Raw genomic sequence first — 26,667 nt, 5'->3', positions numbered from 1 at the left:
CATTCTCTCATTGCCTTTTAAAAAACTTTTTAACAAGTCTAATGTAATGTGTAATTTGCCTCAGTATTTTGTCATGCTTCTAATTTATTAAATAAAACTATAAATAAGTTTAGAGGTACAAACCAACCAACCAACCACTTACTACAGAGAGCAAAGCCACCTGTGAGGACAGCAAAGTCAGCTGAGTTTTGAAGAAGTAGGTAATTAACTATAGCTTGGAACTTCTCCAAAATCTCATTCACCAACTGCCTAACACATAGGCTGAGACATGCTGGGTGACAGGAAGAACTCCCAGGGTGAGAGCCAGCAGCTCTCAGACAGTCAACCTCATTAGAACACATCAGATCTCCCTGCTGTGGGACACCCTTTCTTCAGGGCGATAGATACAACAAAGGAAAAGTGTGCACTGTCATGTGTTCCTCTAACAGAAAAGACATGTCAGGGTGGTGGCTGAGATTGAAACTAAAAGAAAAAGATCACACTAGTAAAAAATGTGGACACATAAAGTTGATATTCGATGGAGCTGTAGATAGGAGATTTTATATCTAGGTCTATTTACAGCTATCGACACAATTTTTAACTAGTTACCTGGTATCATTAGTTCATTCAAACATTTGTACAACTTTTGTTAAACACCTACAGGTCATGGACTGGAGGTTTGAAAAGGAGAAAGAGAATAAGACACTGTCTTTTTCAGCAAGCAGTTTCTGGAACAGAAATGAAACCCATGAATTATTTTAAATGGTAACTTGAAAGTGTAATGAGAGACCTAGATAACTAACCTGGACTGGAAGGAGGAAGGAGCAGATGAGTTTTTTTTTGTTTGTTTGTTTTGTAAATATAAGCAAGAATGTTTAGGATCCTAACTAAAACAAGAAAAATACCAAATGAGGCTGCTGTTGATTTGCATATTCACTTAGAAATAAGCATTCACAGATGTTTTGATTGGGTGAACACAGGAGCAACAACCCTTTAACTGTAAAACACACACGCTGTCATTCTTGGGAATTACCTACAGAAGAGTTTCAACCGAGGGCTGCTCTCAGAACATCACACAGAGCCGTCTAGATGTCTTCGTTGAATCTAGAAGACGGGAAAAGCAGCGGTTAAAGTTATCAGCTTATAACACAAAAGCTAGTGCTGAGAATAAGTGATAGGAAATATCTGCAGCAGGAAGATCTGCCCACAGACCATAGAAAAGGCCAAGCACAGAGGTGGCTTAGTGGTTTATCTCAGAGGTGACAGGTTTCTGCATTTCAGCAGCCTCATGCTAGACTGGGTGAAGGAACAGCTTTATAGGAATACAACCAAGACCCTTATTCACTAGGAAATCTTGCATTTCTGTTTTGATCTAAACCCAGTTTGAAAATCCTAGATTAACCTGATACTACCAGTTTTTCTTCAGTCTCTGTTACTGCTTCCATGAGGATTTGATCAGATTCTGAAATGCAACAGCTGTCACTGTAACCACTGCCAACCATGATAAAGAAGGAAAGATAAAATGTTTCTAAAAAGCCTGAAAAGCACTTCTATTTCAAATAGTTTTGCTTTTCTCCCAAAGGTTATACAAGCTATTTGTCTCTCTGTTGAGCGACAATATTCATTTCATTCCATCCTTTAGAGACAGATAATCAGAAAGTCATTATTTGTCTTAGGTTTGCAATTAATTTAATTCGGTGAAAAGAAGTGCAATAGGTAACCATTATGAAGGCTATAAAGCAGGACACCTTATGAAATGTCAAGTGTCTCAGGACTATGCCTTTGTGTTGAGATCAATCTTCCATGAGAATCTTTGATAATTAGCATGACATGACAACAATACACTTGAGAATTTCCTTTAATGTCAACAGGTACATGTTAAAACAACAACAACAATAACAAGAAAATTATACCCGGGCTTGTTCGAAGCATAAGCACAAGAATGAAGGTGACAAGGCATTATACGAGAATATGAGAATATGCACAAGTATAGAGAAATTCAATGATTTTTATCAGGTTCCAGAATTGTTTTAGGATTTGCCTGTGAGTTCCAACAGGCAAATTAGATGAAAATTGTCAATTGTGCTAATTGGAAAAAACCTCCTTAGCAAAATCTGATGTTGGAACTCAAAAGTGTTTCTTACTCTACAGGCATTAGCTGCCGTAACTACTGTCACAAGATAAACATGATAGAAACATAAAGGCAGATGTTCTGATCTCTATTTCCAAGGTAAGCGTACTAAATGCTAATTTTTAATGAATTTCAGCTCTAGAGAAATTTTCTTCTTGGGCCCAGCTTTTCAAGAAAGGTTGGTAGATCCTAAGCATGGAACTTGGTTTTGATGGGCAGGAGAGTTCCCTTTGCCTCTGAAATAACCATAATTAAGCTCTTCAAGCTTCAATAAATGAAGCCATTTTTTTCTTCCTCAAAAACCAACAGATCTTTTGTAGACAGGACCTGATTGATATAATAGTTTCATCACAATTATCAAGCTCTGAGGACACATTCTACACTCCTGATGTACAATCTCCAGAGAAGTCCCAAATTCCTAACTATTGAGAAAATCACTGGTCATCAGAGTTTACCATAAGGCTCTGTAAAGACATAGTAACCCCATTAGAATGGCAGGTTTCATTTACCAGAAGGTATTAAAATCCAGTCAATGTGATTTCCATCAAGGAGCTTTTCAGTGAAATCATAAAAAATGAATGAAGGAAATCAAATGTAGTCATCTAGTTAAATATTCATTTTCTAATCTTTAGGGAGCTGTTTATTATACTTTGAACACCTGGCCTTTACTACACCATTGTCTGATTTTAAACTTGTTATCATGCCACAGCAAATTCCAAGAGGACTACTGAGTAAGCCAATCATTATAAAAACCCCAAACAGAATATCTTTCTTCTGAATCTAAGTATGCTCTAACCAGCCTTGGAAACTAGGGGAAAAAAACCTAGAGTCTTTCCTTTACCTGGGCCACAGTAAGACAAGTCAGACTCCCAATGTATAAAATTGAAGGGGACACTCAGAGGGGCTGACCCTGTATCTGAAGGAAGCCAAGAGAAAGGTTCTCCTTAAACTTTGCACCCTGTGTAGGCACCTCACTGGCTTTATCCTGCTCCTGATCCTACGTTCTCTGCCATCTGTAGTAATGGTATTTAATTTCAAAATTTTATTTATTAACAAACACAACAAAAACAAACAGAAAAAAAGTTTTCATGTGCTTCTTAGAACCATAAGGCTGCATGTTCTCCACAATTGCAACTGAAATAAGAATGTCCATTTTGATAAAAAAGTTTGTGGTAAAATGCAATCAAAAGATGAAGTACATCTTCCACCAACTGCATGAAGTGCTCTCAAATAGGTCAGACTATAAATGCAAAGTCTTCTGAGGCAGAGGGGGCAAGAAAGCAAGTGATGTGTGTTGAAGAGGAAGCCTTTTAGAATATTTCCTAAATCAAGCAAAGTCAGTGGGGAATAGCACAGGTAGTGCAGGGAGAGAAATGGAATGGGAGAAAAAAAATAACAAAAAACAAAGCAAGTCTAAGGCAAAGTTGTAATCAAGGAGGCACAAGCCTTAGGAAAATAAAACAACCAAGATGATTAGATGTGAGACAGAAATTAGTGTGCCAGGAACTTTGAGCAAGCATCGTCTCATTATTATGACCATAGCCCTAGGAAATAGATATTGATACTATTTCACCAAAAAGGAAATTATGATGATAAAATAAACCAATATATTTCATAGGGATGTAAACATGTAATTATCAGAATAATATAATTATCAGAATATATAATTATAATAACATAATGCTTTAATTTAATTAACTGTTATCAGAACAACATATACACATACCTTGACTTGTATATAAATATAGTACAATGATATTATGGCATATTAAATTAAACATATAAATCAGCTAGTAATAAATCAAGTTGAGGAAGCTCAGGAAATGCAGCTATTATAAGAGGAAATTATAAACTTACTTGTTGAGTTCTGTTTTAATATCAATGAAAATTTATAAAACTTGGGTCATCTTAACTTATTTGGCTTATTTTATTTTTCTGAGCACCATTTCACCAGTGTGGAGAGGAGAAGCAAAATAGGATTCAATAAGCCTCATCACCAATGCCCCCAAATGGCATGGCCAAATCTGGGTTTTTGGAAGTCCCAGTGAATTCATTAATGCTTAGAAGCATGGACAAAGGGTAAGGATCAGGGGACTTGAGGCCCGTAGAACTGCAGGACAATACTAATGAACTGATCAGATTCCAAGATCGTGAGCAGCTGCCAGTCTGTGAGAGCTCAGGAACTTACTCCTGCCCTGGGCACACTGGATTCAGAGGAAGAGATCAAAGGAGAGAGAGGAGTGTAGGATGCTGACACTTGCCTGAGCAACATGGCCTTCTTTGTTAGCACCCACAAATTTCTGCAGAGTTTGTGAGTGAACAAAGAGCAACAAAGTTGCACAGTCACTAGGAGTGGTAATACAACACAGATAGCTTGTCCTGCTTACCTGTACAATTAAACACTGTTTAAAACGCTTTCTTTTAATTGTATTCCCTCCAGTTTTGCTAAACAAATGAACAAAGGAAAAATGGTGATTTATCTACTCAAAGGAAAACATACAGTCGCAAGGTCGATGTTTTAGTGTTAGAGGGTGGGAACAGTAAGAAATTAATATACAGGAAAAAAAGAAAAAATATGACCTTGTTTGGAAGAGGAAACATTATTTCTGAGTAGTTCCAGCGTGCCCTCTCCTTCCAGGAAATGCAAGGAGAAAACCCGTCAGGGAAGCAGGATGTCAAGGGAACCTTGCTGATTAAAAATTATCTCTCTATTTTTCATTAACAATCTATTCAGAAAACAAATAACACAATTCAAGCCAAAATATCAGAAGAAATTTAAAATTTCCCCCTTCCCGGCCTGTAGGTATTATTGTATTTGAAAACTCAAAATTTGCAGTCCAGATTAAATATCCCAGCCGTCTCTCAATGGGGTACAGAGATTCACCTAGGAAGGCAGTAGATTCAGAATTGTACTCCCAACTCCTTCAGAGTTTTCCTTTCTACTATGTTTTCCATAACTCAGTATGCATATGGGAAAGGCTTCTTATGGGGCAATGGCACAGATGACCCAGGCCCACACCAGCCACAGCAGAGAAGGCAGGAGCCTGGGAATCTGAAGACAATAAGAAGACATGCAGCCTGCAGTCTCCTGGCTGTAGAGGCCGGGGTGGAAGCTGGATAGCGTGCACAGGTGTACAGCTAGCAGGATGTCCATGAGCTGCCACCGCTGAGCTCTGAGACACTGACAGTCTTGCTTAGAGAGGAGTAGGAGTGGACAGCTTCAGGATGTCTTTTGAAGAACTCGTCAGTTTCACCTTAGAAATCACTGCAGCCTTAGGCCATCCGCAATCATCTTAACTACAATGAAGCCAACACCTAAGCCAACTCTATTACACTACCCTGGTTCTATTCTCTGAATAGCTTCTTCGCAATTCTGAAAATATCCTGTTTATTTGTTCAATACGTGTTACTCTCAGTAGAATGTAAACTCCCACAAAAGAAAATTCTGGGTTGTCTACCCTGACGTCTCTTGTGCCATCGAACAATGCAGGGCACCATTAAAGGAATAAGTGAAACAGAGAATCTGGAAATAGTTACAAAATATTTTTCCATATTTCAGTAGAAAATGTACAAGTAAGTGTTAGTAAATACATAGTTAATGAATTATGGAAAAGCTTTAAAAATGTATACACATATTTTCAATAACAATATAATGAAAACATATGTGGCTACCATCATTTTCAACACAGTATTGCTGTGTTTGATGCTGTCGTCTGCAAAGGCAGGCCAGGCTCATATGAGGGACATAAATCCCCATCTGCAGGTCCTGAGTCTTGCATTTTCTCATTTTTTTCTTGATTGACCAGATTTACAACAGGGAAAAGTAGTACCCAACAGTGCAATATATGGGCTGCAGTTATGGTTGCAAACCTTTTTGATTATATGCCCATCTATAAATAATTTTGTAATATATATTCATTCTATAAATATTTATTTATTTATGAATTTTATGATTTTGCTACTTTACAACATATTTTATACATTTAAAACCTTTATGAGGGTGAAACACACAAAATATACTTTTAGAAAAAGATGGAAATAAAATATTTCATTTGACTCATATAATTTGTTAACTATAAAAACCAATTTTGTTATCATTAAAGATATCTCCATTGGTACTACCGCTACTATATATATATATATTTTTTTAAGATTTGTGTGGTTTATTTGAAAGAGGGAGAAAGAGAGAAAGGTCTTCTGTCTGCTTGTTTACCACCCAAATGGTCACAACCAGGAGTCAGGAACATCATCCGGGTCTCCCACATGGGTTGTAGGGTCCCAGGGACTTGGGCCATTCTCTGCTGCTTTTCCCATGACATTAGCTGGGAGCTGGATCGGTACTAGAGCGGCCGGAACACAAACCCAAGACCATATGGGGGCTGGCATTGTGGCTCACTTGCTTAATCCTCCGCCTGTGGTGCTGGCATCCCATGTGGGTGCTGGTTCTAGTCCCGGTTGATCCTCTTCCAGTCCAGCTCTCTGCTGTGGCCCGGGAAAGTGGTGGAGGATGGCCCAAGTGCTTGGGCTCCTGCACCCACGTGGGAGACCTGGAGGAAGCACCTGGCTCCTGGCTTTGTACCAGCGCAATTCCAGCCGTAGCAGCCATTTAGGGGGTGAACCAATGGAAGGAAGACCTTTCTTTCTCTGTCTCTCTGTCTTACCATCTATAACTCTACCTGTCCAAAAAAAAAAAAAAAAAAAAGACCATGTGGGATGCCGGTGTGTCACAGGCAGTGGTTTAACCTGCTATTTCACAATGCTGCCCTCAGGAAACTATTTTTAATTTTGATAACTTAAAATTCCTAGTGATCAGCATTGGGAGCTGGGTTTTTGTGCCTGTTAGGGGCATGTCTGTACTTAGAGAAAAACGGGAAAAGTCCAAATGAAGACTTTCATTAGCTTATTTCCCCCCTCTTTGACAAGTAGCTGTCTCATTTCTTTTTGGCAGCAGTGGCCAGAATTGTCATGAACGATCATACATCTTCCAGGACAGCATCACGAACAAGACTGCATCCTGCTGAGTTTAGGAAATTCCGAGATGCTTTTAAGTGTAGGTGTGGTTGCATCTTAGATTGACAGCTTTAGAGAAGACTGGTTAGAGCCCTTTGGTTAGTGCCTCATTTGGCTAGGATAAGAGAGTATGTTTCTCCTATTTTTCCATCAGTAAATTCTAGCATGTCCAAATCTGATTGCTTACAGAATAAAACTATAAAAAAATAATAAAAAACCTTGTTTTTATTTGTCCAGAATCAAGCTGGCTAAGGTAGCCTTTTTACATAGGAATATATTTCAATGGACATGGAATGTAAAACCTGATACTGAGTACTTACAAAGCTGATGTTCACTCACGACCAAATCTTTCAGTTAGAAGGTTAGAGAAACAATATGTAAAGGTAATGGGATATTGTTAGGATCGTGTTTGTTTCTGAATAACAATTTAGAAGTTCTCATAGCAAACAGACAACATAAGGTCATCAGAAACTATATGAGAGAATTTCTATGAAGTATTAGAATCCATGAACTAAAACTGGAGAATTCTGAAGCCATGCAGGTCAGCCAAACATAAGCTAACCCAAATCAAGAGCAACACATTCTGGTTGTTTTATATCTCAAGAGTTATTTCCTAATGAATAAGCAGTTACCTTAAATCTATATCTTAAAACATCAGTACAAAATAATGAACTTGACATTGAACTGAATGTTCCACTGTTTGGCACATTGTGGTAGCCCATTCTCTGATATTTGAAATAAAGTGTTGTTAGTCCCACCTTACACAGAAGTTTAGTCCCACTGCAAAAAATCAGGAGCATTTCAAAATGCAATGCCATCTGTCATGGTGTATGTTATAATAATTGTTCTTTTTGGAGAAAAATATTGAATTGAATTATAACTTGATTATATTAATTCAGGTTTCTTTTCATATTTTGTGGAATTTGTAGATTTTGATATAAAATCACTGGAACATGTCTGTTTTAACAGAAACATCTAGGCAGATACTACAAAAGGCTAAAAAACGGTTTATTCTATAGAATTATAAATGAGTCTTATAAGATGTTTTATAAAATGATAATATGAATAGCCAAAATATTGTCCTTTGTTTCACTAGCAATTAACTTTTTATTGTTTTTACTTAAGAATTCCTTATAATTTTTTTGTTGCTTTTTGTCCTGCTTTCAAGAAGATAAATACATTAATAAGGAGAGAGTTTGCAGGGATAATATTTGCTTGGGTAGCATCCAGGTTTTATTATAAGTTTTATAAATCTTGAAAACCCATCATTCAGGAAGTGCTAGCATTGTTGTCACTTATGCAGAATTTGTAAAAACTCACAGTAGAGTTTCGCTGTATTTTGCACTGGGCTAAACGTCTTCAAGGAACTTCCCTGGGAAAGAAGACTTTCTGCTTTACTATTATCTATAAGTTGGAGACAAATCCACATTTGTGTTAGTTTCATATACTCAGTTATCAAATGGTCATAGTCTGAAGTGTGCATTTATTCGTTATTAACAAACTGCATTCCGTTTTTAAACTATTAAGTACTGAAAGTCAGGATGAAAACTGAAGGAAAAATGCCGGTGTGAAATTTGTCTATGGTGAGTCTTAAAAAGCTCCATGTTTTTAGATGATTTTCCTCCATTATCTAGAGAAACAGTGGTGATAGAACATCTCAAATCCAGGTGTAAACAGAAAGGAATTTTTATCTCATTTAATAGAGCCTTTAGTACTAAGGATTTTTGTGTTGTGTTTTTTTCTTTCCCATATTTAAGTAATAAAGAAAAACCTTCCTCAAATTATTCCATCCTTGATATGTCATTTCTGTACCAGCAAAATGAAACTATAAAAATGAAATTCTTAAATTTAGGTTGAATTAATGAATTTTTAAAACAAAACCAAAAAATACCACACAGCTGTATAGTGAATTACCTTTGCCAACACACACATGAGACTAAGGTGTTGTTTCATAAGAACACTAGTGTGGGGCCAGTGCTGTGGCATAGTGGAAAAGCTGCCGCCTGCAGTGCCAGCATCCCATACAGGCATGGGTTCGAGTCCTGGCTGCTCCACTTTCGATCCAGCTTTCTGCTATGGTCTGGGAAAACAGTAGAAGATGGCCCAAGTCTTGGACTGCTGTAACCAGGTGGGAGACTTGGGAGAAGCTCCTGGCTCCTGGCTTAGGATCAGCCCAGCTCCAGCTGTTGCAGCCATCTGGACAGTGAACCAGCGGCTGAAAGACCTCTCTCTCTGTCTCTGCCTCACCTTCTGTCTTTGTGTAACTCTGACTTTCAAGTAAATAAACAAATCATAAAAAAAAACTGGTGTTTTTATAAACTTCACAAGATAGCTACATACTTTCATTTTCAGGTTTGATTTTTTTAAAGCTATTTATTGTAATAAGTCTTCTACATTGTAAAATTCAATGATCATGTTTGAAAAAGAAAATTATGTTTTTATAACACAAGTAAAATACAACATTTTCACCCCTTGTATATAAGATTTTAATTTTAATTTTAGATTTTATGACTGTCATCACTATTAAAATGATACTTTACAAATACACACATAATATGTGTAATAAATGCATATACCAAATATAATGCATATCCAAATAAAAGACTCAAAACTGTAGATCATTCTCCAATTATAAAAACATTTTACGTGAAATGTTTTGCTGTTATACTTGCAAATTCATAAGACAGAGTGCATTCTAAAAACTTCCACAAATGAGTATAAATGCACCACAGCATCATATTCAGAAGATTTTTTTTTTTTTTGACAGGCAGAGTGGACAGTGAGAGAGAGACAGAAAGAAAGGTCTTCCTTTGCCATTGGTTCACCCTCCAATGGCGGCTGCGGCTGGTGCGCTGTGGCCAGCGTACTGCACTGATCCGAAGCCAGGAGCCAGGTGCTTCTCCTGGTCTCCCATGTGTGTGCAGGGCCCAAGCACTTGGGCCATCCTCCACTGCACTCCCGGGCCACAGCAGAGAGCTGGCCTGGAAGAGGGGCAACCTGGACAGACTCCGGCGCCCCGACCAGGACTAGAACCCGGTGTGCCGGCACCGCAAGGCAGAGGATTAGCCTATTGAGCCATGGCGCCGGCCCAGAAGATTTTTAATACAGGTTCTGTGATTCTCCACCTAAGTGTATGTGTGTGTATGTATGTGTGTGTATAATATATCCATAGGACCATCAGTACATATTTTACACCAGGAAACAAAAAAAGTACATAGGAAAACAAAGAAAAGGAGTAGTGAATGTTGCCATGGCTTGATGATTTGGCTCAGGAACTCAAGCAAGCATTTAAACCAAAACATTTAAGCTAATGGTGTTAACAGGGTGGAAACTCAATTGTGCTGAGTGGTGTTTAGGAGGTGGGCTTAGAAAGAAGTGTGTAGGTATAGGCGACACACCCTCTAAAGGTAATTCTCTTCCTGCTATAGACTCTGGCTGGTACCCAGCCTCTCTTTCTGCTGCCTGTCTTGTCATGGCATCAGTCCTTCCTTTACACATGATTCTGCTGCTGCCATTTGCAACCTGCATCAATGGCCAGACCAGTGAGTCTTCCTGACATTGGGTTGCAAACCTCCAGAAACACGAGACAAAGTAAACTTCTTCCCTTCATGAGCAGCTTGTTTCAGGTATTTTGTTATAGTTCTTAAAAGCTGGCTAAAATAAACATGAAATAGAGAAGTGAGGAGAATAAAAGAAAACAAAAAAAATCAGTAGAAGAAAGACAGAAGGAAAAGGAAGAAGAGGGGAAGGGAAGGAGAGAGAAAGAAGATAAGGGGGTAGATAAAGAGGTAAAAGGGGAAAGGATTGCACAGTGTGGCGAGAACTAACACAATTTCTTAAAATAAATCTTTAAATAATTCCTTTATTTTCACTAAGAATTTTCCCATACAAGAAAATTTCAAAAGGTGTATATGAGGCTCTCTGTTTTTACTCTTAGATAGACTTTTACTAAAAGACAATCCAGGATATATATTATGCAAAACTTTCCCAAGATAACTGCATAAGCAGCAATTTAATTGTTCAATTTTGAACGCATTTTAGCCCAGAATGGGTAACAAAGTTTCAGCCATCCCTCCTCATTAGAGTGCCTACTGTCCTCTCCCTAGTGAGTGGGAAAAGTCATTTTTTCCTTTTTCTCTTAGGCTAACTTTTTAAAAATTTTTATTGATATAGATAGATCAAACTTTATATATTTCATAGATAGAATTCTACAGGCAAAGAGAGAATGGAGAGACATAGTTCAAGTCCTTAAAGAAAAAAACCTCTCAGCCCAGAAAAGCATACCCAGCAAAGTTCTCATTTATAAGTGAAGGTGAAATAAAGACCTTCCAAAACCAACAAAAATTGAAAGAATTTGTCATCACCCAGCCAGCCTTACACATGACACTTAAGGATGTACCACACACAGAAACAGAAGAAAGATAACCAGTATCATGAAAGAATGTGAAGGCAGAACACTTCCTAACCATAGTGAAAAGGAGATACAAATCAAACAAAAAAAGGTCATTTCTTACAAGCAAATGCATGGGCTCAGTGTGGTGGTGAAGTAGGTTAAGCCTCTGCCTGCAGTGCTGGCATCCTACATGGGTGCCAGTTCTGAGTCCCGGCTGCTGCACTTCTGATCCAGTTCCCTCCTAATGCGTTGGGAAAGCAGTAAAAGATGACCCAAGTGCTTGGGCCCCTGCACTCATCTGGGAGACCAAAAAGGAGCTCCTGGCTCCTGGCTCCTGGCTTCTAGCTCCTGGCTTCGAATCTTCCGAGCTCTGGTCATTGATGCTATTAGGGATTGAACCAGCAGATGGAATGAATCTCTCTCTCTCTCTCTCTCTCTCTCTCTCTCTCTCTCTCATTTTTCCCTCTCTGTCTGTAACTCTGCCTCTCAAATGAATAAATAAATCTTAAGAAAAAGTAAATACACATAATGGATTTCCTTATGTAGTTTCTTGAGCTGGTTTTTGTAAATTAATATATGTTTAAGAAAAAAACACAATAAGCACCCATGTTATTATTGTAGACCAGACATAAATTGTACAGCCAAATTTTAAAGATGTACCTTTTTAGAGGGCTAATGTCACCAATTGCTGTTTTACAAAAAGCACTGTTGACAATAAAGAGTTTATTCATATTTTAATGGTATTATTTTTGCAATATATTTATCAAAGAAGATTTTTGGGGTCTTTCTGGAGGGGTGAGTGTTTGGGGGTTTTATTTGCCAATGTTTTAGGATACTGCCAAAAAGAACTATTTGTAAAATACGATTTCCCTCATTTTTTCCCAATGAGATTATGTAAGGAGAGGAAACTAAATAACATAAACAATATTTAACACCTTTAGCATCTGTTAGAAAGCAAAAATGAAGACAAATGTTCTCCTAGATAGCTCATTCAATGTTTATCTTGATGACAAGAAAACAAGCAACCGAGCAACCACTGAACTGAATTACAATAAAATATACGTTTTTCAGAAAGAGGAGCACAAAATCAGTTTTCATTTGGCATGCTAAGTATGCTATATTTGAACAGAATGTTACATATTCATTTCATTCATCATTTAAAGGCAGATAATCAGGAAGTCATTACGTGGCCTGCATTGGGCAGCTATTCGATTAGAGCATAATTGAGCACTCTGTAATTCAGCCAAAGCTGACAGGTTGCGAATGCATAATACCCACCTAAGGTATTCTGAGTGTGGGGGAGAGTGTGGAGTAACTGGTGTTTTCTGGTCAATAACGGAGATAAAAATATAAATCTGCTTATTGATATGCCTTTCTTCTTTTATTTTTAAAGCAGTTCGGTTAATTTTATGAACTAGTTATGTATAAATATTAAACACTTGGGCAAGAAATCATTCCCTAGGGCATCAGACATTTTGGATCAGGCTAACATTCTTCCATAGTGCTGTGGGATTTCGACTGATTCTTGACCTACGAGTGAAACCCCAACTTCATCTAGGAGTTTATGAAGTAGAGAGCTAGGGTGAGGAGTCAGAGTACATTGCTGAGTCATTAAGCAGAGCAAAAGTTGGGTAACAAACAGATTTCTTATCATGGTTGTGGTTGGTGGAGACAGGGCATCTTAACATCAGTGTCAGGCTAGGCACTGCCAGCACATTTATCTCTGTTGACCATTACAAGTATGTGGCAGCCATGGCTTTCTTCCAGATCACTCATTCTTCCCTGCTTATGACGATCCTCTCCTGCCTTTAGCCTGCATATCCAAATTCAAGGTGAAGTTGCAATCAGAAGGGATATCTATTAATCAAAATTATAGAAATTATAGTCTTGTGCCTCTATCCTTGCACAACATTCTCCCGTCTCTGTGTCTTCACATAGCTGTTTTTTCTTTACAGACAATAATGATACTGGAATACAGATATGCCTCACTTCAATACGACCTCATATCAACTAATCACGTCTACAAGAATCCTATTCCAAATAAGATCACATTTTCAGGTCCTGAAACTGAGGACTTCAATTTATCTTCAAGAGGTATAGAATTCAACCCATACAACACTGTTTAGAGTTGTTAACACATGGTAATAATAAAAGCAGACTGACTGGCCAGCGCCACGGCTCACTAGGTTAATCCTCCACCTTGTGGCGCCGGCACACAGGGTTCTAGTCCCGGTCGGGGTGCCGGATTCTGTCCCGGTTGCCCCTCTTCCAGGCCAGCTCTCTGCTGTGGCCAGGGAGTGCAGTGGAGGACGGCCCAAGTGCTTGGGCCCTGCACCCCATGGGAGACCAGGAGAAGTACCTGGCTCCTGCCATCGGATCAGTGTGGTGCGCCGGTCGCAGTGCGCCGGCCGTGGTGGCCATTGGAGGGTGAACCAACGGCAAAGGAAGACCTTTCTCTCTGTCTCTCTCTCTCAATGTCCACTCTGCCTGTCAAAAAAATAATAATAAATAAAAAAAAAGCAAACTGTTAGTTCATTTTACTACTGTTTGAAAGTTCTTTACTGAAAATGTACTGTATTGCCTGCACCAGGGAAAAATCATACCCATGACCCACTCATGAAACTCAGGAACAGGATTTGGTCAAAAGACATATTAAGATACAGGACACCACCAGCAATGAGAGGCACTGGGTGAAATGATTATTACTTGATTCTTAGTGGACAAATGCCCCAATGAAACCACTGCAGGGAACCTGGTATGTCTTACCTACCTCAATACTTAAGGGTTATATGGACTGGGGATACAGTTTCACATGAAAAAGGGAAAGGTTGTGAAACAGGGATGGTAGCTGCAGAATGATGGGTCAAGGAGAGATGCTGGCATAGAACAGTCTGTGCATACTCAGTCTGTCACTGTGACTTGTTCTGTTGGCCAGATGTCATCCATGCATGTCATGGATCTGCATGGGTGCTCTGAAGAACTGTCCAAGAGGCACATAGAGTGGCAAGTGATGCTCAATCAATAGAAACTGCAGGAAGCACATATTCCCAGGGGTTAAAGAATAAGTGATAAAACACAGAGCAGCAGGCAGTAACTTGTAACGAAGTATATTCTAGTAGACATTTGGGTCACTTGTTTTCCAGAATAGATGAAGATTATCGATGGTCTAGTCTATCTTTGAATACAAATTGTATGAATAATGTTTGTGTCGCATAGTGTGCTTACTTTTTCATAAGCAATAGCAATAAATCGTTTTCCTGCTGCTTCAGGTCCCTACAATCCTTAGTTTTCTCACCAGGGCCAGGAGAGTTCAGACCTGAAACTCCACGAGCACCAGGGTAACAGTCTTTACTCCAAGTTTCCTGTCATATCCTTACAGTTGAAAAAGGCTATGTTTTAAAAAGAGAATTATGGCCTTGCTGTGGCAAACTCTTACAAAGCTGAAATTACATGATGAATCAGTGGTCAGATTCCACTCAAACCGCTGTGAGCTTTGGCTGGCCTCCAGGCCTCTGCTCTGCACCCCCTAGTTCTCTCCATGGTGTATTTGCAAAGATTGTGTCCAAACCTTAGGTCTACAGTGAGGCAGAAGGGTTCAAACCTCCATTTTGCCAATTATTGGCTAGGTGACTTGGACAATTTACTTATATTTAGCCAAGTTACTTATCAGTTTCCTTGTCAGTAAAATGAGGATAATAATTATACCCATTAAAAGGAATTGTAAAAATTAATTGAGCTAATAATCGTAACTGGCACATGATCAAGTTATTGTTCCATGTCAAAAAACAACAACACACCATACACAGAGTAGATTTCCAGCATCAAGAGATCTAGAAGTGAGAGGCCAGTGGGCAAGAGAGTCCTCAAAATAGTTCATAAAACATTTTTAAATTTCAACTGGAACCCAGAAAGAGGAATCCACTTCGCCATTTATCAGGAAAATAAAAATTTTCTTATATGTGATTTGTCTCCTTTCTCATCTTTTCCATTACCATAATCGAAGGCTTTTCCACCCACAACAGACTCATCCTAGGGAAAGGGAGAGAGATTTAACTTCAATCAAATGCAGCAATTCTGCTATTATAAAAGGATGGCCATTTTAATTTCTGAGTGAAGACTGTGCCTTGCAATTTTAAATGACCACAGGGATTTTATGGCTAGCAGAAAATCATGGTTTCTACCTAAGTTTTCTTAAGGGACAGGCCAATAAACCCACTGGGTAGATTTCAAGCTGCCATATGATTTCATCCTAGGATCCTGTTTGTTCACTGATGTGATTGCAGTCACATCCGTAAATGCATTCTACTTCACCTTTCCTACAGGCTGCCATCACTGAGTAGAAGAGACTGTGGACAGGAGTTGGGGGAACTCCTTCTCATAGATACTTCTGTAAAGTGAAGTTAGTTGTTGGTAACTGAGACAGCCAGGACAGACAGACTAGTAAGACGCAAAGGGTCCACTTCAAGGTCTGCTGATGTTCCTCCTACTTGTATCAGTACTAAACCTTGCTAGAGAAGAGTACTTATTAAAGACGTGGTCAGAGTTAGGGTATCCAGCTGAATATGCAGCCTAGAGAGTAGAAAACTATTAAAAATTAGCTGAGAGTCTTCATCAATTTGTTTTCTAACTACCATTCTCCATTAATGTTTTCTCTATAAAATTTCTTATTTTTTGTTTATATCACTTTATGATGGACACTTATCAATGTAAAACTCTTCTTGCTTATAGTTTCAGACTATTTATTATAATAAGGAATACATAAGCACATTATTTTAATTCTCCTATTTGTTATGCATAATTTCTGTAACATACCATTTTTATCAATATAAGAATTCCCTAAATTTAAATGTTGTGATAAAATGCTAAGATAACAATACCTGGAGGAAGCTAAAATGCTCTCTGCTCAATTCTCTGTATGGTAAATCAACATTCCAAAGACCATAAGAAACTTATACAGGCAGGTGTCATAGAGCAGCAGGATAAGGCCCAACTTGGGTCACCAATATCCTATATCACAGTGCCTGGGTTAGAGTCTCACCCTCACTTCTGCTCCAGCTACTAGCTCATGCACCTGGGATGGAGCAAATGAAGATCCAAGTACTTGAGTGTTTCACTAACATCATCGGAGACTTGGATGGAGATCCTGGGTCTGGATTCCTCCTGGTCCAGCTCCAGTTGTTGTAGGCATTTGAGGATTTTAGGAATCAACCAGCAGATAGAAGACATTTCTCTCTCTCTCTTTCTCTCTCTCTCGCTCTCTCTCACACACAAATAAAAATAAATAAATTTTTTGAAAAAGAAAATTATAGCTCTGAGTATCTTTTGTGGAAAGTGGATACCATGGGTTGAATTTGTCCTTTTTAAATAACACACTGAAGTTCTCATCCACAGTACTTGGAAAAAGTTATCTCATTTAGAACCAGGATCTTTACATACAAAATCAAATTAAAACTAGATCAGGAGATTAGTCTAATCCAATACAGTTTTTGACGGGGGGAATGTGACCACAGAAACAGAAATTTGGACATTCTATCAAGAGGGAGAATATCATGGGAAGATGCAGAGGGAGAAAATATCAATATGATTAAAGTGATGCATCTACAAGAAAAGAAATGGCAAGAACTGTCAGCACAAACAAGAAAGGAGAAGAGGCAAGGATGGATTCTCCCTTAAAGCCATCAAAGAGAGCATATTCCTGACAAGAAGTTGATTTCAGACTTCTGGCCCCCGAAACTATAAGAAATGTCTGTTACTTTAAAGCACCCAGGCTTTGCGACTTTGCTGCGGTAGTCCTAGCATACTAATACAGCCGGTTATTGATGTTATGGAAGAGCTTGAATTGAAGATGGACTTCAGAGGAAACATAATTATTTTAGAAAAATAATCTAGTTCCTATCTATTTGGGGAAAGAATGCTTTCCTTTACTGGGACCAGGGAAGCACATGTATACAGTAAACTATCTTAAGATTCTGTACACCACATGGGTTTCACTCTGCATAGTATAATATCAGGATTGCAAGAGGTCAGAGTGAATAAAGTAGGGTTGGGTGGAAAAGCAAGCATTAAATGGTAGTAACATAGTACATTCTCATAATGACATTACCAAACACCACCTTTGATCCATTCCAAGATGGCTGAACAGGGAACTAGGCTAGGGATAAACACAGACATGCACACAAAAAAAGTGTCAGAAGTGCATTCTCAGGGGGAGAATTAGAGAGAAAACCACAGTGGAAATTCTATGGAAGGAAGAGGAATGCCGTGGACCTGCGTGGAAGGTGTGGATACGCAGCATGAACACAGACACAACACACTAAGCAGCCAAGGGCCGGAGTGGGCTGCAGCTTGGAAATGGAGGTGAAACCAAACTGAGGCAACCCATGGTAATCTAGCTGGAGGGGGAGCATCTGTGAGTCCGGCCTGGAACCCCAAGGGCTAGTGGGTACCAGTGGACCCAGCGGAAGTCAAAGGGGCATATTTCTCTCACCCCATCCTCCTGACAACAGCTCCGGGCACCTGGCTGAGAGAAGGCAGGCACCATTTGGGGCTTGGGTGGCAGCTACAGAAGCCCTTGTGTATGCACACAGCAACTGGCTAGGACAGGATGTCATCTGCTTGGCAGTACTGTCGGCAGCGGTGGGGAGAGGGCAACATTCGTGACTCTTGTGTTCTCTGTGATGCAGAGATTCCAGCAGAGGGAAAAACCCATGGTCCTTACTAACTTAGAGCCTGGCTAGAATATTGACAGAGGGCTGGACACTCACATAGGACTGCAAGGTGCCCCCAGCATCCCAACATACCAAAGGCTCTGGGGCTCAAGCCACCGAGGGAGAGTACCCATGGGCAGCTGGCTCAGGGAACACCTGCCTCTCTGTGGAACAGACAGGCTGGTGTGGCAGAGTGGACCCTCTGCACTCAGTGACTGTGGGAAACTTGTGTGCTGAGACTGTAGGGACTCAGTGGCTGCATTAGAGAGTGCAGGGTGTAGCTGGGTCTCTGGGCAATCACTGTGTGTGGCTACAGATGCTAGAAACTCCCTGGTTCCCTTGGGTAGGTCCTTGCAGCAGTATTATCTGAGCTCAGAGTGAGGACTACATAGATCATTTTTGAGGTTTATATAGAGTTATACATGAGTGTTAAACCCACAGGGAGCTAAAACCCAGGCATTGATCACCTTGGAGGAGAAGACGTGAGGGTGAGATCACACCAAAAAAGATGACGACTCCCCCATTCTGTTAGCAAGAGATTTACCATGCCCAACTTGGGTATCACCTTGGATACTTGCCCCATCCTGGAGATTGACCAGAGTTTCCTGGCTATACCCAGCACATACCTTTTGGTATTCACTGAACATGCAGAAATTCCACTACGTCACAGATGCATAGTTCAAAGTCCTCAGAGATAAAAATCAACAAGTATCTCCACAAATGCCTAGAATAAGTGCGGAAATTCAAGAAACAAGAATAAGAAAGACATCTTGACTACTCAAAAGGAATAAAACATTTCAATATTAGAATGGGAAGATGAAGAGATTGATGAAATGCTAGAAATGTAATGCAAAAGATTAGTCATAGGATTGCTCAAAAGCAATCAGAAGCAAAATCTATTAACTAAAAAAACTATACATGACATGAATGAAAAAATTTCCGCGAAACTGATATTTTAAATAGAATGAAATGTTAGGGGGCTGGCACTGTATTGTAGCAGGTAAAGCTGCCACCTGCAGTGCTGGCATCCCACATGGGCACCGGTTTGAGTCCTGGCTGCTCCATTTCCCATCCAGCTCTCTGCTTGGCCTGGGAAATCAGTGGAGGATGGCCCAAGTGCTTGGGCCCCTGCACCTGAGTGGGAGACCTGGAGGAGGCTCCTGGTTCCTGGCTTTGGATTGGTGCAGCTCCAGTCATTGCAGTCAATTGGGGAGTAAACCAGAAGGTGGAAGACCTCTCTCTCTCTCTTTCCTTTCCTTCTCTCTCTGTGTAACTCTGACTTTCAAATAAATAAATAAAATGTTAGAAATGAATAGTGTAATAGATTAAATAAAAAATTCCATTTCAAGTCTTAACATTAGACTTGGTGGGACAGAAGAAAAAATATATGAGCTAGAAGATAAATTTTTGGAAATTTCTTAGTCTGAGAAGAAGAAGGAGGAGGAGGAGGAGGGAGGGGTGGGGGCAGAGGAGGAGGAGGAGAGAAGGAGAAGGAGAAGAAGAAATTAGAAAAATTAAAACTATGTGGGAGATTTATGGGATACTAGCAAATGACCCAACAAATGAGTCTTAGTAGTTCCTGAAGGTGTGAAAGAATGGAATAGAAGGCCTGTTTAGTGAAACAATTACAGAAAGTTTCCCCAATTTGGTGAAAGGAAGGGATGTCCAAGTACAGGAAGTGCATAGAACTCCTAATAGACATGACCAGAAAATATCTTTACCACAACACATTGTAGTCAAACTCTCCACAGTAAAACATAGAGAAAAGATTCTAAAATGTGCACAAGAGAAGTACCAGATTACTTTCAAGGAATCTCCAATTAGACTCACAGTGAACTTCTCATCAGAATCATTTCAGGATGGGAGAGAATGGAAAGACACAGTCCAAGTCTTAATAGGAAAAAAAAAAGTGTCAACCCAGAATACTGTACCCTGCAAATTTCTCATTTGTGAATAATGGCGAAATAAAGACCTTCTATAACAACAAGAAATTGAAATAATTTGTCATCACTCATTCTGCTTTCCAAAAGATGCTTAAGGCTGTGCTACACACAGAAACATATTCATCATTACAAATGTGAAGGCAGAAAATCTCCTAGTAAAATCATAAATAAATCCAAAGTAAATAATAGGAATATTTATGGAAAAATGGCAAGGCCAAGTCACTACTTATTAATAGTAACCATGAATGTAAATGGCCTACATTCCCCATTTAAAGGATACAGACTTGTTGAATGGATTAAAAAAAAGATTCATCTATTTGCTGCCTACAAGAAACATAGCTCAGGACCAGCGCTGTGGCTTAGCAGGTAAAGCCACCACCTGCAGTGCCAGCATCCCACAGGGGCTCCAGTTTGAGTCCTAGTTGTTCCACTTATGATCCAGCTCCCTGCTTATGTGCCTTGGAGGCAGGTAAAGATGGCTCAAGTCCTTGGGCACCTGCACCAAAGTGGGAGACTGGGAAGGAGCTCCAGGTTCTAGGTTTTGGATCAGCTAGCTCCAGCTGTTGCAGCCATTTGGGAAGTGAATCTCAGATGGAAGATCTCTCTCTCTTTCTCTTTTTCTCTCTCTGCCACCACCTCTACCTCTCTGTCTCTCTGTAACTCTGCCTTTCAAATAAATAAATAAATCTTTTTTAAAAAAAAAGAAAAGAAACACTGCTCATCAATAAAGATACAAACAGACTGAAAGTGAAAGAATGGAAAAAGATATTCCATGCTAACAGAAACAAAAAAAAGCTGATATAGTCATCCTAATATCAGACAAAATAGACTTTAATACAAAAACTGTTAAAAGAGATGAAGAAGGGCCTATATAACACTAACGAGATCAATTCAGCAGGAATATGTGAGTACAATAAATGAATAGCACCCAATGCCAATGTGCCTTGCTATTTTAAAATAAATGTTAATAAATCTAAAGGAAGATATAGACTCCAATATAATAATAATGGTGGACTTCATCAATGGGCAGATCAAGTAGATAGAAAAATCAACAAACACATAACAGAGCTAATTGACACTACGGACCAAATGGACCTGACACCTATAGAACTTTTCATCCCACAGTCGCAGAATACACATTCTTCTCATTAGTGCATGAAACTTATTCTGGAACAGACCATATGGTAGGCCATGAAGTAAGTCTCAGTAAATTCAAAATAATCAAAATCATACGATGCACCTTCTCTGACCACAATGGAAGGAAGCTGAAAATCAACAAATCAGGAGTCACCAGATCATATGCAAACACATGGAGACTAAAAACCATGTTCCTGGATGACAATATATCATATCAAAACTATGGGATACAGCAAAACCTTGTTAAGAGGGAAGTTGATAGAAATATGTACCTATATGAAGAAACTGGAAAGATATCAAATAAATGAACTATCAGTGCTTCTCAAGGACCTTGAAAAACAACAACGAACCAAACCCAAAATTAAAAGGAAGAAATAAATAATTAAAATTAGAGAAGAAATCAACAAAAATTGAAACCAACAATACAATACAAATGATCAGTGACATGAAGAGCTGGTTGTTTGAGAAAGTAAACAAAATTGATATACCATTGGCCCCCCAAAAAAAGAGGGAGAATCCCCAAATCAATTAAATTAGAGATGAAAAAGGAACTATAAAAAGAGATATAGAAATAAAACAAATCATCAGGAATTACTACAAAGAGCTGTATGCCAATAAATTGAGAAACTTAACAATAAGTGGATAGATTTCTGACACATGCAATCTAACAAAATTGAGTCATGAAGACATAAAAACCTAAACAGACCAAAAACCAAGATGGAGATTGAATCAGTAATAATGACCCTTCCAACAAAGCAAAGCCCAGGAAAAGAATTCTACCACAAATTCTACCACAAATTTAAAGAAGAACAAATTCCAATTCTTTTCAAGATATTCAAAACAATCAAAAGGTAGGGAATCCTCCAAAATTCCTTCTATGAAGCCTGCATCACCTTATTCCTAAAACTTAAAATGATATGACAAACAGAACTGTATCCCCAATGAATATGGATGCAAAAATCCTCAACATAATATTATCTAATTGAATCCAACAACACATCGGAAAAATCATTCACCTGAACCAAGTGGGATTTATCCCTGATATGCAAGAATTGTTCAACCTTCACAAATCCATAACTGTGATACTTCACATTAACAAACTGAAGAATGAAAAATGATAATCTCAATTGATGCAGAGAAAATATTTGTTAAAATATAACATCTTTTCATGCCAAAAACCTTAAGCAAATTGAGTTTAGATGGAATATTCATCAACACAATCAAGGTAATTTATGACAAACCCACAATTAGAATCTTACTGAATGGGGAAAAATTTGATGCATTCCCCCTAAGATCTGGAACCAGACGAGGATGCCCAGTATCACCATTGCTATTCAATGTAGTCATGAAAGTTTTAGCGAGAGCCATTGGGCACAAAAAAGAAATCAAAGGGATATAAATTGGAAAGTAGAGACTCAAATTATCCCTATTTGCTGATAACATGATTCTATACATAGGGGATCTAACAGACTCCACTGAGAGACTATTGGAACTCACAGAAGAGTTAGGTAAAGTGGCAGGATACAAAATTGTCACAAAAAATTAATATCCTTTGTATGTACAGACAATGCCATAGCTGAATAAGAACTTTAAGATCAATCCCATTCAAAATAGCTACAATAAGTATTAAATATTTTGGAATAAATTTAATCTTGGATATCAGAGATCTCTATGATGAGAATCATAAAACATTAAGGAAAGAAACAGAAGAAGACATTAAAAATGAAAAATTATTCCATGTTCATGGATTGGAAGAATCAATATCATCAAAATGTCCATAATACCAAAAGCAGCATACAGATTCAGATTCAATGCTATCCCAATCAAAATATCGACAATATTCTCCTTAGACCTAGAGAAAATGATCCTAATATTTATATGGAAACACAAGATACTCCCAATAGCTAAAGCAATAATATACAATAAAAACAAAGCCATTAGCATCACAATATCAGATTTCAAGACATACTAAAGAACAGTTATAATCAAAACAGTCTGTAACTAGCAAAAAAAATAGGCATGTAGATCAATGGAACAGAATAGAAATGCCAGAAATCAATCCATGCATCTACAACCAACTTGTTTTTGACAAAGGAGTTAAAATCAATCAGGACAGTCTCTTCAACAAATGGTGCTGGGAAAACTGGACCTCCACATACAGAAGTATGAAACAAGATCTCTACCATATACCTTACACAAAAATCCACTCAAAATGAAAGACCTACATCTATGCCTTGATACCATTAAATTACTAGGAACATTGGGGAAACTCTGCAAGACACTGGCCTAGCCAAAGACTTCTTGGAAACATCCCCATAAGCACAGGTAATCAAAGCTGAAATTGACAAATTGAGAAGCTTCTGCACTGCAAAATAAACACTCAGCAAAGTGAACAAACAACAGAATGAGAGAATATATTTGCAAACTACATAACTGACCGAGGGTTAACACCCAGAATGTATAAAGAGCTCTACGAATTCAACAACAAAATAAACAATCCAGTTAAGAAATGGGCAGAAGACTTAAACAGGCATTTTTCAAGAGAGGAAATTCAAATGGCCAAGCAGACACATGAAAAAATGCTCAGGATCACTAACTATCTGGGAAATGCAAATCAAAACCACAATGAGGTTTCACCTCACTCGAGTTAGAATGGCTGTCATACAGAAATCAACAAACAACCAATTTTGCTAAGGATGTGAGGAAAAAGTAACCCTAATCTACTTTTGATTGGATTGTAAACGGGTCCAGCCACTGTGGAAGACAGTAGGGAGATGCCTCAGAAATCTGACTATAGATCTACCATATGAGCCAGTCATCCCACTCCTGGGAATTTACCCAAACCAAAAAAAAAAAAAAATCAGCATCTGAAACAGTGATCTGTACTCTGATGCTTATGGAGTTTCATTCACAATGGTTAAGATATGGAATCAAACCAGATGTCCACTAACTGAGATTAGATAAAGAAATTATGGGATATATACCCTACAGAGTACTACTCAGCCATAAAAAATATTGTGTTTTGCAACAAAATGGATGCAAGTAGAAATCATTATATTTAGTGAAATAAGTTCGTCCCAAAAAGACAGATATCATATGATTTCTATGGTCTGTGGTAACTACTAGAGTACCTAAAATGTAACAAATTGGAGTAAAAAGGACATTCAATGACTGTTTACAGCCCTTGTCTCTTCTGTTGAGAAAGAGTGTTTTTTCTTCAAACTATTTGTTGAACTCTTTTCCTTAGTGTAAGGTTAATCTTATGATCATTATGTAAAATGAAAGATGATCCCTGTAAAGATTGAGACTGGGAATGGGAGAGGGAGGAGGAAGTGTTGGAGCACAGGTGGGAGGGAGGGTAGTATGATTACATTCACAAATCTGTATATGTGAAATACATTAAACTTGTATAACTTAAATAACATTTTTAAAAATATCACCTATTTTGCATTTAATTATTACTATTCCTTTTAGTAAATTTGTTATCTCAGATTTACTATAGAATTTTAGGTTTAGAGATCATGCCTTACAACTCTGAGGATTTCCTGGAAAAAAGAAAAATGTTGTACTACAAAGTAGCCATTTAATGAATTAACAATGAATTAAGAGTATCAGACCAGATTATACTAGGATAAAAACATAAAAAGTTTGTGGAAAAATGGAATTAAAATACAAGCTAATTTATTCCATAAATTTTGACATCCATGTATACCTTTTCTATAAAATGCATTTTCCATGAAGTTTTAAAATCTGTCATATTTTGGGTCCTTATACACTTATATATTGTACAGGCTATATATTCTGTGTTTCAAAAGACCAATTTGATGCTATGATATTTTTGGATCTACTATGTTTTAGTTAGTTTTTTTTTAAATTTATTTGACAGGTAGAATTACAGACAGTGAGAGAGAGAGGTCTTCCTTCTGCTGGTTCACTCCCCAAATGGTTGCTGTGGCCGGCGCTGGGCCAATCTGAAGCCATGAGCCAGGTGCCAGGTGCTTCTTCCTTGTCTCCCATGTGGGTGCAGGGGCCCAAGCACTTGGGCCATCCTCACTGCCCTCCCAGCCACAGCAGAGAGCTGGACTGGAAGAGGAGCAACTGGGACTAGAAACCGGTGCCATATGGGATGTGGTGCTGCAGGTGGAGGATTAACCAAGTGAGCCATGGTGAGGGCCCCTTAATTAGTTTTGATTAACAGTACAAAAAGCTAAAGGAAAATAGGATACATTTCTTTCTTTCCTCCTTGTTTTTTCCTTTGTCAACAGGCAGATATTTACATTCACTACTCTAACTGCTTCACATATCACTAGCAGGATTCGGCCCCAAGCATTTTATTCATTTGCAGCCATAATAAATGACTCAGGGGACTGAAATGGTGAAAGAGTCTGTCATTTGAAGATTTGTAGTGATTGGCTACAATAGGAAAATGAATTCCACAAAGCCAAGTAGAGTATGTATAATGAATTCATTGCTTCAGTTACCACAAAAACGAAATACCAAAAGGTTTACTTCCCATACATAAAACAAAAATTACTGGTAATATCATGTGGAAAACAAAAATTTTGAGAAAACTGAACCCAGTAACAGCTACAAAAATAAAACAGTACAGGCTGTTCTGGCATGTTAGAGAGCGAGTCTTTACGACTTGTAAATTTTCTTGTAATTCTAGAGATTTTTACCGTTTCTTGGATTCACATGTACCCTTTGGTACAATTCTTTCTGTCCCTGGGGCTGGAGGCCTGAAACTCTGTTTTCAAATCCCCTTGAAGACTAGTTTCCTGTTAAGCACCTGACAAAGGGAGTTACCAGTTGGAGATCAAAGGCTGAGGGCGAGAGGGCTCTTTTTTTCCTGCATAGTTTAGCACCTCTGACAGCAATAGCAGAAGCAGTGGGCAAAAGAGTGTGACCTCAGGCAGCAACAGAGGTGGTCAGTTCAGGAACACTGTGCAGTATAGGGTCTCTTAGGAGCAATGGTGCTGCAGCTCCCAAAACATCATCAACAGCACCTCCTGCCTATCTGCAGCAACTTCAGGCTTGCGGGCTGCAGCCAGGCATGGAAGAGGAGCTCCCGCAATTTGAAGTTATAAAAATATACCCCACCCCGTGCCTCCAGTCCTTCCTTCTTCTATCTGCTACTTTTCCAGTTTCTAAAATCTCCACTTTTTTGTGTTGAGCCTCTCTCTTTTTGAAATATTTAAAATGGTTTCTGTCTTTCTCAGTGGATACTAACTGATGCAGCATCATACCAAAAATGTCCCCAGAAACAAATAAGGAACTGGTGACAGAATCTGATTGAGCCTAAGTGCAGTTGGGATCCTATTGCCAGCAGGAAATAGGAAACTGGTACATGCTATGCAGTGACAAAGC

General features: G+C 38.7%; 1 long non-coding RNA gene across 7 annotated transcripts in view; it reads right to left on the bottom strand.

Annotated features, from left to right (window-relative positions):
* Positions 1 to 26,667, bottom strand: part of LOC138850057 (uncharacterized) — a 1,261,171-nt gene that overhangs the window by 273,597 nt on the left and 960,907 nt on the right. For 4 of the 7 annotated variants that reach the window (XR_016235507.1, XR_016235499.1, XR_016235497.1 and 1 more), the window contains one exon: positions 1,013 to 1,083. This is a non-coding gene — a long non-coding RNA (uncharacterized LOC138850057). The remainder of the gene's footprint in view (positions 1 to 1,012; positions 1,084 to 26,667) is intronic. The other 3 variants (XR_016235498.1, XR_016235502.1, XR_016235501.1) reach the window with 1 other exon arrangement.

This window comes from Oryctolagus cuniculus, chromosome 6 (genome assembly GCF_051225735.1).
Source record: "Oryctolagus cuniculus isolate XC-2025 breed Fujian yellow rabbit chromosome 6, ASM5122573v1, whole genome shotgun sequence".
NCBI classification, from domain to species: Eukaryota; Metazoa; Chordata; class Mammalia; order Lagomorpha; family Leporidae; genus Oryctolagus; species Oryctolagus cuniculus.
This window is presented reverse-complemented; position numbering and strand designations above follow the sequence as displayed.